Source organism: Chelonoidis abingdonii, chromosome 1 (genome assembly GCF_003597395.2).
Source record: "Chelonoidis abingdonii isolate Lonesome George chromosome 1, CheloAbing_2.0, whole genome shotgun sequence".
In the NCBI taxonomy this organism is placed as follows: domain Eukaryota; kingdom Metazoa; phylum Chordata; order Testudines; family Testudinidae; genus Chelonoidis; species Chelonoidis abingdonii.
In genome coordinates, this window is record NC_133769.1 from 271807085 (window position 1) to 271820946 (window position 13862).

At 46.7% G+C, this 13862-nt stretch overlaps 1 protein-coding gene across 2 annotated transcripts in view; it reads right to left on the reverse strand.

The window, feature by feature from the left end:
• The window catches only part of UBAC2 (UBA domain containing 2), a 190267-nt gene that overhangs the window by 87080 nt on the left and 89325 nt on the right, over positions 1-13862 (reverse strand). The window lies entirely within an intron of this gene.

The window sequence follows — 13862 nt, forward strand, 5'->3', positions numbered from 1 at the left end:
TTATAAAGGCAGTAAGGTCATCCTTACCTCCTCTGGTCTTAGTCTTGGGCCAGATGCCAAGAAGGCTCTGTTTCCCCAGCCTCAGAAGAAAAATTTTTCGGTAGTTTCTTCTTTTCTATAGGGCATAACTCTGGAAGAAAGTTGTGTTTCCTTAGCAAGAGGCATCGCTCTTTTAAGTGGTCTAGTTAAACGTCTGGAGGGCCTTAAAATCACATGTGTCATCTTTAAATTTACCTAATGTCCTATGGGGAGTCAATGTAGCAAGCAGAGCACAAGGATGATGTGATCTTAGCAGCCATTGCTGCTGAGGTGGGCTGCTGTGTTTTGGATTAGGTAGAGCTTTAACAGCAGTGTTCTAATTCCTAAACACAGTGAGCTGTAGTAATCTAGTCTGGAAGCGGCAAAGGCATGGATCACTTGCCAGGTCAGTAACAGAAAGCAAGGGGTGTAAGCCTTATTACCAGCCACAGATGGCAAACTTAACTCTGTGCATGTCCAGAAAGAATGAGGAGCCTAAGAGAATTCCCACAGAACAAAGCTATTTGGTAATCTGAGGGCAGATTCCTTCAAAAATGTAAGATGCTACACTGTTTTCCAGGTCTTCAGTAGGCATCCCTCGTTCCATCAAAATCATCTCTGTCTTGATTTGGTTTAGCTTCAGACAGCTGCCTTTCATCCACTTGCTAATCTTGGCCAGGAACCAGAGTAGTTATGTAACATTGCTATCAGCACTGCAAGTAAAATAGAGCTTGGTATCATGTGCATATTGCTGACTGTTGAGACAATGTCTCATGACCTCTCCTAGCAGCTTCACTATAGAAAGAAGAATATAAATGATCAAATAGAGTCTGGCAAGTAGTCTGTTGGAGACAAGACGTTGCCCATCATATTCATAATGTGGCCTGAAAGGAAGGATCTCACCCTAAGCCATATGTATGTATTGGCATAATAACATATTTTATATGATTCACTTCATTAATGTAATAAATGTCATCTTTAATTACTCTTAACCATGATTTAGATTATAATCAAGTTACTAGTAATCAGAATTGTAATTCTACAAACTGTTAATGACTTATTTTTTTGTTACAGGTAAAAACATTACTGTAATTCACTTAAACTAGGGTTGCTAAATTCTATCTTCATTTGGACTTTTCTCTAAGGTCTTTACGGAAAAAAACAGATGTTAATCAATGTTCAGTTTTAAATGAATTATCTAGGTTTAGGGGAGTCTTTATTGGATAGCTTACATGATTTATAAGAGTTGCTAAGAATACAACAGCAGTGAAACGCGGTCTGTGTTTTGAAATTGTTTCTCAGAACAGCACAAAGATTTTCACAACATCACCCCTACAAGCTCTAGCCTGATTAGCGCCTCGCCTTTCGAAGTGCTGGGTATGAGTTACTGTCTGTTTCGCCATCTACTGGTCCATTGCTGGCGGCTGAACCTTCACTCACTTCGCAGTCACAGAGGCCAGACAGCGGGCATTTAGAAGGGAAATAATATTGAGGAGTAGCAGCAGGCCATATTACAAACTGAGGAGGAGGGCTACAAAATATTACTGAGCAGGAGGAACAGACAGAACCCTTGTCACTTGTTTACTGTAATCTTTTTTTTGTTTAGCATTCTACTACTGAGGGATTTGGGGAGGGAGCAGGATTCAGGCAGGTAGCATACTCTTTTGGAGACAGTTTCTAAGGATTTAGAGAGGAGAGAAAAGAGAAAAAAAGTGATGTTGCTGGCACGCTGCAGAGTATGGGGAACTGAAGAGTGAACCCCCAAAGTCTCAGAAGGTATCAGAAGGCAGCAGACAGGCCTCTGAAGTTGTCTGGAAAAGAAATGGTTTCAAGAAAACAGTAAAAAAGTAAACAGTTTCCAATGCTTGTTTGGACCAAGGAAGAGGATAGCACCCAACATACGGTAATGCATGATTTTGACATCTCAAATAGAGGGTGAACAAGCAATTTTAGTAGTATTTCACTTTGTGGTTTTGTGTGTCTAACTCTGGATGATAATCAAAACCCTAAACGTCACACAGCTCCCCTAACTATAAACCTATTAGAGTTACAAAAATAGTATATAAAAGCAGCAAAGAATCCTGTGGCACCTTACAGACTAACAGACGTTTTGGAGCATGAGCTTTCGTGGGTGAATACCCACTTCATCAGATACATGCATGTATTCACCCACGAAAGCTCATGCTCCAAAACGTCTGTTAGTCTATAAGGTGCCACAGGATTCTTTGCTGCTTTTACAGATCCAGACTAACACGGCTATCCCTCTGATACTAAAAATAGTGTGTGTAACTGAAATAATGATTGTGACCAACTGGTGTGACTACCTGGGTTAATGTATACAACAATTAGTTCAGCCTAATCTTTTGAAAGAATTGGAGTCATACAGGGATCTACTGTCCTGTTTAATAATTTACATTTTGCTTCTGCCTAAATCTCTCTGCTTATCCACTATGATAATCCAGTAGTTTAAATTTTAACAGCAGAGACGCACCTTCCCCACTCCTACATCTCCTCCTCAAAAAATGAGCATGAAGGGAGAGAACAAACTTGACTAATTAAAACATTTTTAGATGTCAGTGTTTACCTGGAATAATACACCAATACACAATATTTTGCCTTCAGTTGATGAACTTCTACTCTAATTTTTGCAGAAAAATTATGGGAAAAGATCATCATTAGTTTGATTTTTCTCTTCAAATTAGAATGCCTTTTTAAAAAGTTCATATGCATGAAGACAAAGAGTTTTCCCTTAAGGCTGTGTATCATCTTTCCATAATACTTCTGTTTCCTCACAAACTGGAGGTCATGCATCATTACAACGGAACATGACAGCTAGGAATATGAGACTTGACATGCCAGATCAGGACAGCTAGTCTGCTATCCTGCTTTAAATAGTGGTAAGTACTAAATGATTCAAAGGAAGATGAGAGATGCCTCATATTACAGCAATGTGCCCATAGGAGTATTTTCTTCCTAATCCCAAGTAGTTCTTCATTCATTCATATCACAAGGTATAAGCATTGATATAGCTATTGTAGCTAGCTATACGTGAGTAAAACAGAACAGGGACATACAATTTTCCCCCAAGGAGTTCAGACACAAATTTAATTAACACATTTTTTAACAAACATCATCAGCATGGAAGCATGTCCTCTGGAATGGTGGCCGAAGCATGAAGGGGCATACGAATGTTTAGGATATCTGGCACATAAATACCTTGCAATGCCGGCTACAAAAGTGCCATGCAAATGCCTGTTCTTACTTTCTGGTGACATTGTAAACAAGAAGCGGGTAGCATTATCTCCTGTAAATTTGAACAAACTTGTTTGTCTTAGTGATTGGCTGAACAAGAAGTAGGACTGAGTGGACTTGTAGGCTTTGAAGTTTTACATTGTTCTGTCTTTGAGTGCAGTTATGTAACAAAAAAATCTAGATTGTAAATTGCACTTTCACAACAAAAATTGCACTACAGTACTTGTATGAGGTGAATTAAAAATATAATTTCTTTTGTTTACAAATATTTGCACTGTAAAAATGATAATAAAAAATAATATACACTTTGATTTCAATTACACAAAATACAATATATATGAAAATGTAGAAAAACATCCAAAATATTTAATAAATTTCAATTGGTGTTCTATTGTTTAACAGTGCGATTAATCGCGATTAATTTTTTTGAGTTAATCACATGAGTTAACTGCGAGTAATCGACAGCCATAGTTCAAATAATTTCTTCCAGTATTTACCACTTGGCATTTGCTAACAATAAATTTAATCCATCATTCTGCCCATTCTCTTAACTTTCTTAAGTTTCTCACAATCTTCTCTTTCAACAACTAAATACTTTTGTCAACTTGAAATTCTGCTACCTTACTGTTCACCCTTTTTCCAGATCACTAATAAATATACTGAACAGCACACATCTTATTACAGTTCATTGGTGCAATCACCTGTTAACCTTTTGCCAGGCTGAATAATAGACTATTTATTCCTACTCTGCATTAAAGAAGACACTAGTACAGAGTGAAGCAACAGGAAGACATCTTCTTGGTAAGCTGTGTCACTAAACAGATACGCTCGTGTTTTGTACAATCTGGCACTTTATCATGATGTATCATCACTTTATCATCCTACATACAAGTTGGTACTTATTACCCATATAAGACTCATTGATCTGCAATTTGCAGGATCATCATAGAGCATTTTTGCAACATAATGTATTTGTCTATCCTTGAGTCCTCCAATACAATAAATTATATTTTTGCATTATTTTTGGTAGCTCAGTCACTTCATTCTTAAAATATATTCGTAACTCTTGGATGAATACAATCCTGTCCTCATTACTTACTACATTATAACCAATTTCATTTTATGGTAATACAGAAGATCTCCTTGAAAACTCTGAACTACTGTTCATAAAGATAATTTACAAATTTGATGCTACAAAGTCGTGTTCCTACTAAAGTTGTTTTTGTACAATGCGGGTTTGGTTTTACAGTTATTGGTATAGTTGCAATGGAAAATTAACAGCTTTTTTGTAACACCATCAGTTTTTCCAAAGCAAATATCTTCTCTCTCTCTCTCTTTTTTTTTAATCTGTGACAGTAACTTTTGTTTTTAAGCCAGCAACTAACAGCTTTGTGGTCCCAGAGACTGTTGCAACGAAATCACTTGGCTCTTCTGCAACATCAAACAAGAAAGGGTAAGGATGTTGCAGAGCAGCTCGGTGATTTCTCTGCAACTGTCTTCATCACAAAAGTCCATCCCAGAGCTATTCTTTGTAGTCAGATATCAAAATAGAAGATGTTTGAACAAAGTGATGACATCTCAAAAAGTGTGTGTTCATTTTTATCACAAATATAACTGTGCGCATTAAAACAAATCAAGCAAAAAAAATGAACAAAATGAATACTAAAAAGCCTTGTTACTTACACATACACTGAGGCCTGGTCTACACTACGAGTTTATCTCGAATTTAGCAACGTTAAACTGAATTAAACCTGCACCCGTCCACACAACGAAGCACTTTATTTCGATATAAAGGGCTCTTAATATCGATATCTGTACTCCTCACTGATGAGGGGAGTAGCGCTGAAATTGGTATTGCCATTTCAGATTAGGGTTAGTGTAGCCGCAATTCGATGGTATTGGCCTCCGGGATCTATCCCACAGTGCATGATCGTGACCGCTCTGGACAGCCATCTGAACTTGGATTCACTGACCAGGTACACAGGAAAAGCCCCGTGAACTTTTGAATTTCATTTCCTGTTTTCCCAGCGTGGAGAGCTGATCAGCACAGGTGACCATGCAGTCCCAGAATCAAAAAAGAGCTCCAGCATGGACCGTATAGGAGATACTGAATCTGATCTCTGTATGGGGAGATGAATCTGTTCTATCAGAACTCCGTTTCAATAGATGAAATGCCAAAACATTTGAAAAAATCTCCAAGGCCATGATGGACAGAGGCCACAACAGGGACTCAAAACAGTGTTGCGTGAAACTTCAGGAGCTGAGACAAGCGTACCAGAAAGCCAAAGAATCAAATGGACGCTCACGGAGGGAGGGGCGACTGATGACTGTAGCTATCCCACGTTTCCCCACTTTCCAAAACCACTGGAATTCTTTGCTGAGTCCAATGAGAGTCAACAATTGTCTGGGTGGTCGGTGTATGTTTCCAGCTCGCCCCCACGAAGCAAAGGGAACAATCGTTTGTCTCTGGTGCTGCTGGCACACGTGCGTGCAGCGTTACACAGCAGCATCCCCTTCCTTCTTGCGTGGCAGCGGCTACAGTATGACTTTCTCATATCGGTCATCCATGAGCGTCCTGCTGGCCTCAAGTGAGTTGTCTGGTGCGCTTGGGCAACTGGGATGACCTGGTGGTCTAATGGAGATTGGCAGTCCTGCCTGATATCATGGGCGCTGTTGTAAGGGCTTCTGGCCTCGGCTTGTTTCAGTCGATTCACCCGCGGTTGTGCCTTATCTTGCTCCAGCTCACAATCCGATACTTCTTAACATTTTTGTTCAATAAAATTAAGCTTCGCGTTTTGAATGTCCCCAGATAAGTCCTGGCATTTTATTTTTACCGAGTTTCAACAAGCCACCAACGAAATGGCGATTAGTCCGCCTGTGCTTCTATTCTGGTTGTACAGATTTTTCCTTTGTGTGTGTGTGTGTAAGGTGCAGAGTGTGGCTCACTCTACTTTGTGGTAAACCAACCCTTCCCTCCCCCTTTATCTCTGCTGCAGAGCATACAGTCTGTGTTGTTTTTAGTTCAGGCATTCTAGTTATTCATTCACTAACAATGGGTATAACGCCCATAGTAGCCCAGGAGGGTGGGGGGGGAGAAGGCTGGGTGGTGCAGGGGCACCCCTAGAATGCATGCAGCTCATCATTTCTTGATGTTGTGGCGTCTGACCGGAGCGGCCATTGCCTCTGTTCTTGTAGGCTGTCCATATTCTACGGCAGGACTGACTCTCCATTAGACAAAACGTAAGAAGAAGAAGGCTGGGGATCATTCCCATTTTTGTCATGTGCCCCTGACCCCCTCACCGAGGCTGGCCGGACTCTGACGCAGCTGGTACAGATGACTGGGTACTCTTTGTCATTGCAAGCAGCAGACAGTACAAGAGGGTGTAACCATCTTTGCTTACTTGCAAGGCAAGGATGCGGTTGTGCATCTGTGCAACATCCGGTAACATACGGCGACTCTGAAAAAAGCTGAGGGCTCATGGTTGCCATGCTATGGCGTTGCCCGGGCCATCCGGAAAAGGGCGAGAATTGTCTGCATTGCTTCACGGGGAGATTGATTGACGACATTTACCCAACACCACGACAATTTTTTGCCCATCAGGTTGGGAACTCAACCCAATTCCATAGGCAGGGAGACTGTGAACTATGGTAGCTACAACAGCGCCCGCTCCGGAGTTGACAGCCTCGGTACATGGCCACGCACGATTTAATGTGCTTCAGTGTGTGGGCGCGTGCTTTACTTATAGTTTCCATAATAGTTTCTGGTAAATGGAATAATCGTACTGATCAGACATACCCTCGTTGGCATCTTCCTGTCAGTAGTTGACGACTGGAGGAAGGTTCAAATTTTTTAGTTCTATGGCGGGTGGTCTGCTGAAGTGGTGGGGCAGCGAGTGTAGTTTGCGTGAGCGTGTTGTGGGCAAAACAGGGGGCGGGAGGGAGGGGGCCCCCACCGGGGCGGGGGGGTGGCAGGGCGCCGAGAGAGGTGGTGCGAGGGAAGCTGCTGTGTGTCTGTGTCGTGTGCACGGGGCCTCTGAGCTCTAGCCTTGTTCTTGATGTGGCCCTGTTCCTCTGGCCGTGGAGGCGGCGCAGAGCCGGAGAAGCGGGCTTCCTTCAAGTGGCTAGAGAGCGCAGTGTTTGATGGGGAAGCGCCGCTGCGTGCGCTTCCCTCTCCTCGAGTCTCTTGTTCATGCTTGCAGGGCTGGCCTTCCTTTAAAGGGTTTGAGTGCAGCCAGGGCCGACGCCCTTAGCCTAGGGCATGTCTAAGCCCCTGTGTTGCGGATCGCCTGGGGGGGGGTAGCTCCCAATTAAGGGCCGATGGGGCGGTGCCTGCGGTGAGCACCTGCACACCTCCTGCACCAAACAGGAGCTGCCCCAGGTAAGTGATCTGCACCTCCTGCCTGCCCCAGCCCTGAGCCTCCTCCCGCACCCCGACCCTGAGCACCTTCTCACACCCTAACTCCCTCCCAGACCCCGCACTCCCACCCTGAGTGCCCTCCCGCACCTTAACTCCCTCCTAGACCCCACACCCTGAGCACCCTCCCACACCCTAACCCTAATCCAGACCTTCGAATCACTGAATCACAAAGTGTTAAACCAAGATTTTCAGAGATAATGAAGCATATTCAATCAGATTGCTTTCACTACAAAATATTAATCATTTTTTTTGAGAGAGCAAAAAGGTTTTTTGTACTGTTAATAAATAAAATACAATAAAAATATTTTAAAAATATTTATTTCATCTTTATCTCATCCTTTTTTAATTTCTGTTTTTATGTTTTATAATGTACACAATATATTGGTGTAGTAGTAAATGTATATAATTTATACATAAATAAATATACGTATATTGGGGGTGCAGGCTCAATTTTTTTTACTGATGGGGTGCGTGATCAAAAAAGTTTGGAGACCACTGGTCTACCGGACCTACAGTCTTGCTAGCTCCTTCTCATATACTTAATAACTTTGTTCTTTGTTACCTGTCTTTAGCTATTTGCTCATTAAAGCCCCAGTCATACAACTGCCCCTCCTTGGAGCTCCACTGAACTCACTGTTATTGAGCAGTTAAACAAAATCAGGTAAATCAAGAGTAGTAACTTCTCTTGTGTGCTCCTGAGTTAGCTATTCCAATAACTTATTTATGAAGTCATCCAATGCCCTGCTTCACATTTGTTTCAACAGACTTTTCAGTCAAACAAAGATCTGACATCCTGTAAAGCAGTCACATTTATTTTATAGGAATATGGTGAACAGGAGCTGAATGGGAAGACTATTGTTACTCCTGCTCTGAGGATTTCTTCCCCAAGAACAGGTACCGACCAGTACTGTGTAATTTGGAAGGTGCAGTGGTAGGGAATTCAGTCATGAGACATTTAGAAAGCTCAATCTGTGAGGACCATGAGATGAGAGAAATGATTTACCTACTTCACACAAGGATATCAGATTCTAAACAAAGAAGGTAGAAAGATCAGTGAACACCAAAGAGAAACTTTCATCCATGAAAGCTCATGCTCCAATACATCTGTTAGTCTATAAGGTGCCACAGGACTCTCTGCTGCTTTTAAAAAAGAAACTTGTCAGCATGATGCAATTCCTGACTTTGGCATGGGGCAGGGTGACCAGATGTCCCGATTTTATAGGGACAGTCCCAATTTTGGGGTCTTTTTCTTATATAGGCTCTTATTATCCCCCACTCCCATCCCAATTTTTCACATTTGCTGTCTGGTTACCCTATATGGGGCACTTATTTTAACTGTGCTATTTTTCTTCAAACATAAGATGATAGAAGTCACCATCAACATTAAGCCAAGTTAAAAAAAAAAAAAGCACTAAAACTATTATCTTTTCAGAAAAGTTTATCCCAAGCCTTTTAAAGTGAACTGTAGGATTTCCTTCTGCATTCCAGGGGGATTACATCTTCCTCTGCTCTGGCTATGCATGAAGAACAAACTAGGTTACTACTTCCCCACAGAGCAAGGGAAGGAAAAATCCTGGTCTCCAGGCTTGCTACTACCAAGAAAAGCTAGTCTCCTTGCAACTAAACCCTAGTTGGACTGAAAATATGGCCTTCTAGAAATCCACTACAACAGCAAGTGAAAAAGAGATGCCCTCCTTACCATTCCCCAAAGTGAAAAGACGCTCTTGCCAGAAAGGTTTTCTCCTCTTTCAAGGAGCCAATTTATTACAAAGCTTTTGGCAAAAGAAAAAAAAGTCCTAATAAGAGTTGTCACTACTATTTTGTTTGCATCACCTTCAGAGAGCTACAGTAGAGACCGGATCAGTGGTTACAAGTACAGTGGACCTTCCATATGAGCGTGCAAAAAGTAGGATTATTAAGCTTGACAAGGAAGAGTTGACTTGACTAAGGAAGGTACAGTGAAAAAGTAACTGACAGAATACACCCCGGTTCACATCTTAGACTACTGTAATAATGTTTGTACAAGGTATGCTTTGTGGGAGATTTAAAACTCAATCTGCTGAATAATATAATAGCACACAGCAACATTATATGTGAAGCTATAAACATAAACTGAGATCATGACTAAAAGTATGCTTTCCAGATTGGCAAGAAAGTGGGTAGGAGGGGGAAAAAAAAAAATCTACATTTTAGCAAAGAAACAGCAGGGAGTTTCCTTAAACACAGCCTGCCTGTCACCTTGCTTCCAACTGAAAATGCTTCTCAAAGGGGGGACAGGACTACAAAAAGGGGCAGTCTCACACTCACACACACACACACACACACCTCCTCTCTCTGCCCACTGCATTCACCTGAAAAAAACAAAGGAAGCAGCTGTTGGACTCTGGAGAAGTGGTCCAGACCTAAAGAGCTGGGTCAGTAAGACAGCTGAAAGCATGTGGTGAGAAAACTTTGCTTTGAATCTAATATAGTTTGTTAAATTAGCTACTGGCTGCATTTTATATTTATTTGTCTTGCAACCATTTCTTATTTACACTCACTTAAAATCTCTCTCACTGTAATTAATAATTTTATTATTTTATCTAATCCAGGGGCTCTCCCGTGGTCCCTGCATCGAGGGTGGGGGGGAAAGAGTCCTCTCCCCTCACTGCAGCCCCAGAGCAGCCTGCACCAGCAGCCAGAGTCCTCACTCCCACTCCTATGCCTCAGCCCTGAGCCCTCTCCCACACCCTAAACCCTTTACCCCTGGCCCCTCCCCTAGAGCCTGCACCAAGCCTCCTCCCACAAGCTAAACCCCTCAGCATCACCCCCACCACATATCACCTCCATATTGAGGCTGTATCTATTGGGTTTCTGGGAACTTCTGCCCGCCCACTGCTAAAGGATCCCCCCCCAGCCTAAGGGAAGGACCCACAGGACCTCAGAACCCCACTGATTAGGGGGACAACTAATAAAAGAACAGGGACAGGAGTGCGGTCAAAGAGTCATAAGAAGGGAGCCTGACGGGGACACCGAGCAGAGAACCCTGGACAGCGCCCACTGCTCCTTGAAGGCGTCAAGGGAGCCAGTGGATGCCGCCCAAAGGAACTCCGCCCGGATACGTGAATGGACCAAGGATCGGAAACAAGCCGCACAGTCACCGGAGTCTCCATTGGCCAACCTCCTCTCCCTGGTTGCGTAGATGGCCATTTTAGCCAGGGCAAGGAGGAGGTTGACCAGGAGGTCCCGGGACTTTGTGGGGCCACGGATAGGTAGTGCGTACAGAAGGAGGTGAGGGGAAAAGTGCAGCCAGAAACGTAACAAGATATTGGTGAGGAGCCGGTATAGGGGCTGCAACCTGGTGCACTCTTAAGTAAACGTGAGCCAAGGTCTCCCTCATGCCGCAGAAGGGGCAGGTGTCTGGGACAGGGGTAAACCATGCCAAATACACGCCCGTGCTCACGGCCCCATGAAGGAGCCGCCAACCGATATCCCCGGCGGGCCTTGGGACCAGGGTAGAGTAGATGCTGGCCCACCGGGGCTCCTCACGCTCCAGAGGTGGCAGGAGGCCCCGCCACTTTGTATTGGGGTGGGACACGAGGGTGAGGAAGTGAAGGGTGTGGAGCACGAGCGCATAGAGATGCTTCTTGGCGCGGTTTGGAAGCGGACCGGCTGCAGGTTGTGCAGCTGGCTTGCGGAGAAGGGGCAGGGCGGCCGGTCAGGTCCATGGGGCAGGGGCCCGATAAAAAGATCCGAGGGGCTCCGGGTGGGCGGGGCGTGCCCTCTCACAGGACCCGGTCAAGGTAGGCCCAAGCAGTGGGCAGCAAAGCGGCCTCCACCTCCTGAAGTACGCACCGGGGGAGTACAAGGTCTGGAGAGCCCCATGCGTTGAGCGAGTGTCAGGGGATCCAGCCAGTCTCCCTGGTCATAGTCCAGGAGGTCTCCGACCCTGGTAGCTTCTGCCAGGACCAACCTCCGGCGCACCGCGGGGGACTCCGCCACCTGCACACGGAGCTGGGGGTTGTGTAGCAGGGGCTCTGCGAGGAGATCTGCCCCCTCGGTGGCCGCCATGGACCTGGTCGCAGAGAACAGCTTCCAAGTCCGGAGGAGGTCCTGGTGGAAGACCGGCAGCCCGGAGAGGTCCCGCAGAAGACCCCTCGGGTCAAGATAAAGGAGCTGCCGGTCGTATCGGAGCCCTCGGAAGCGGCGCAGGAAGGCGTGCGCCAGGGCTCTCCAATGCCAACTACCTGCACCATAAAGAAGTCTCTGCATTGCCTGAGACGGAAGACGTGGACACTGAGTCGCAGCACTTCAGCCCGTGCCTCCCTCCTCCAAGGCAGGTGAGCACCCCTGCAGGGACCCAGTGCAGTCCTGGCCAAAAAACTCCAAGAACCACCTTCCGAGGTCGGCAGGAAGCCCGGGGCCGGGACCAGGGTTTTCAGCCAGTACCAGAGCATGACAGGACCAGTTGATTGAGAGCACTGCAGCGCCCTCCTCCGAAGGAAAGGCACCGAGAGTCAGTCCATTTTGGAGCTGCTCCGCCACCCGCCCTGCAAACCATGCCGATCTCCGGAAGGGGACGGATGCGGGCGAAAGAGTAAACGCTGAGAATAGACAGCGGACCCGCGCTCCACTGGGATAGCCGAAGCACGGGGGAAGGAGCCCCGCACTGCCCAACCCATCCCCGACCACCAGCCAGAGCTCTTGACCCATTGACCCGGCGAGAGGCCGCTCGAGTACAGACCGCTGGCAGACCTGCACCCGCGCCAAGCCCCACTCCTGGACCACGAGAGCACATCGTCGCGACGCCCGACAGGACACCAAGCAGCCTCCGGCTCCCGAAGCACCAACCCCGTCAACCTCCTGTGGAGAGCAGAGGAAGGGCTCAAGGCCAGAGCGTAACAGCTGGCCCGAGAGCGGCACCCCTGCCGCATTCCCCGCCGAAGCTGACGACTCGTCAGGTCCAGTTGAGCCTGACCAGAGAACTGGGCTGCGAAGCGTACGAGCCCCTGAGAAAACCCACAAACTGGGACAACCAAAGCCTAACACTCACGAGTGCCCAGGGCAGATACCCGTGGTCACCCCTGTTTGAACGCCTTCTCATTGATCCAAGGACAGGAGGGCGAACAACAAGACCAATCCCTGCACCCAAAGCTGCCAAGAGATTCCAGGACCAAATAGAGGTTATCAGAGCTACGAGCCCGGGATGGGTAGTCGGGTCGGGTGGATCAACGTCCTCATTACAGCACGCCGCCACCGCAGCGAGATGAGCCCTTGGCTACGATTTTGTATGTCCGGCTGAGGAGCGAGACGGACACCAATACCGTAAATCGCGGAGGTCCCCCTTACTTCAGCAATAAGGCAGCACAGCTCGCCTGCAACGAAGAGGGAGGAATCCCGCTCTGCAAGGAACCTCGGCCCAAGATGTGAGCCAGTCCGGGCCGAGGACGTCCCAGAACACGCATAGACCTCCACGGTCAGCCCGTCCATGCCTGGAACTTGTTGGTGGGCATGCGACGGAGGTTCCGAGAACTCGGCAAGAGAGAGAGGCAGCTTCTAGCCGGTCCCGGTCGCCCGCACTGAGCATCGGGAGCCCTGTCCCAGAGCAAATCTGCAAACGGCAAAACGGTTTGGATCTGGGGAAAAAGGTGCGCGTAGAGAGGTCCAAGCCCTCTCGCACAATGCTCTTGCCGGATCCGTGAGGGGGTTGCCGTTCTCTCGCCAGAAGGCAGGTTGACGTTTGCTTCTTGGCCGCCCCTCCGGTTTCGTCCAGGGCGTGGAAGAAAGGCGGCGAGCGCAGACATCCAGTCCTCCCGACGTTGTGATGCGGTAGAGCGAACAACGGCCGACCTCTCGAGCCCGAATGGTCTTGAATGGAACGCGAGTCTTCATCTTGCCTGTCCCGCTCGCTCTCGTGCACCAAGGGGTGGACTGTTATCGGTCAGGCTGGCGGCTAGATGCCTCTCCAGCTCGTAGACCTCCCGTTCCAACGCCCTATCGCTGCAAGGGTGACGGAAATGGAGGCTATCGGAAGGCACGAGCATTGTAGAGTTGTTTCCTTGCGAGCGGTGTTGAAAACGGACCGGCTGCAAGATGTGGCAGCCGGCTTGCAGAGAAGGGGGGGTAGGATATTGGGCGGGTCGGGTCCTAACTGGGCTAGGGGCTTGCGATGAAAAGGTCCGTGAGGGCTCGGGTT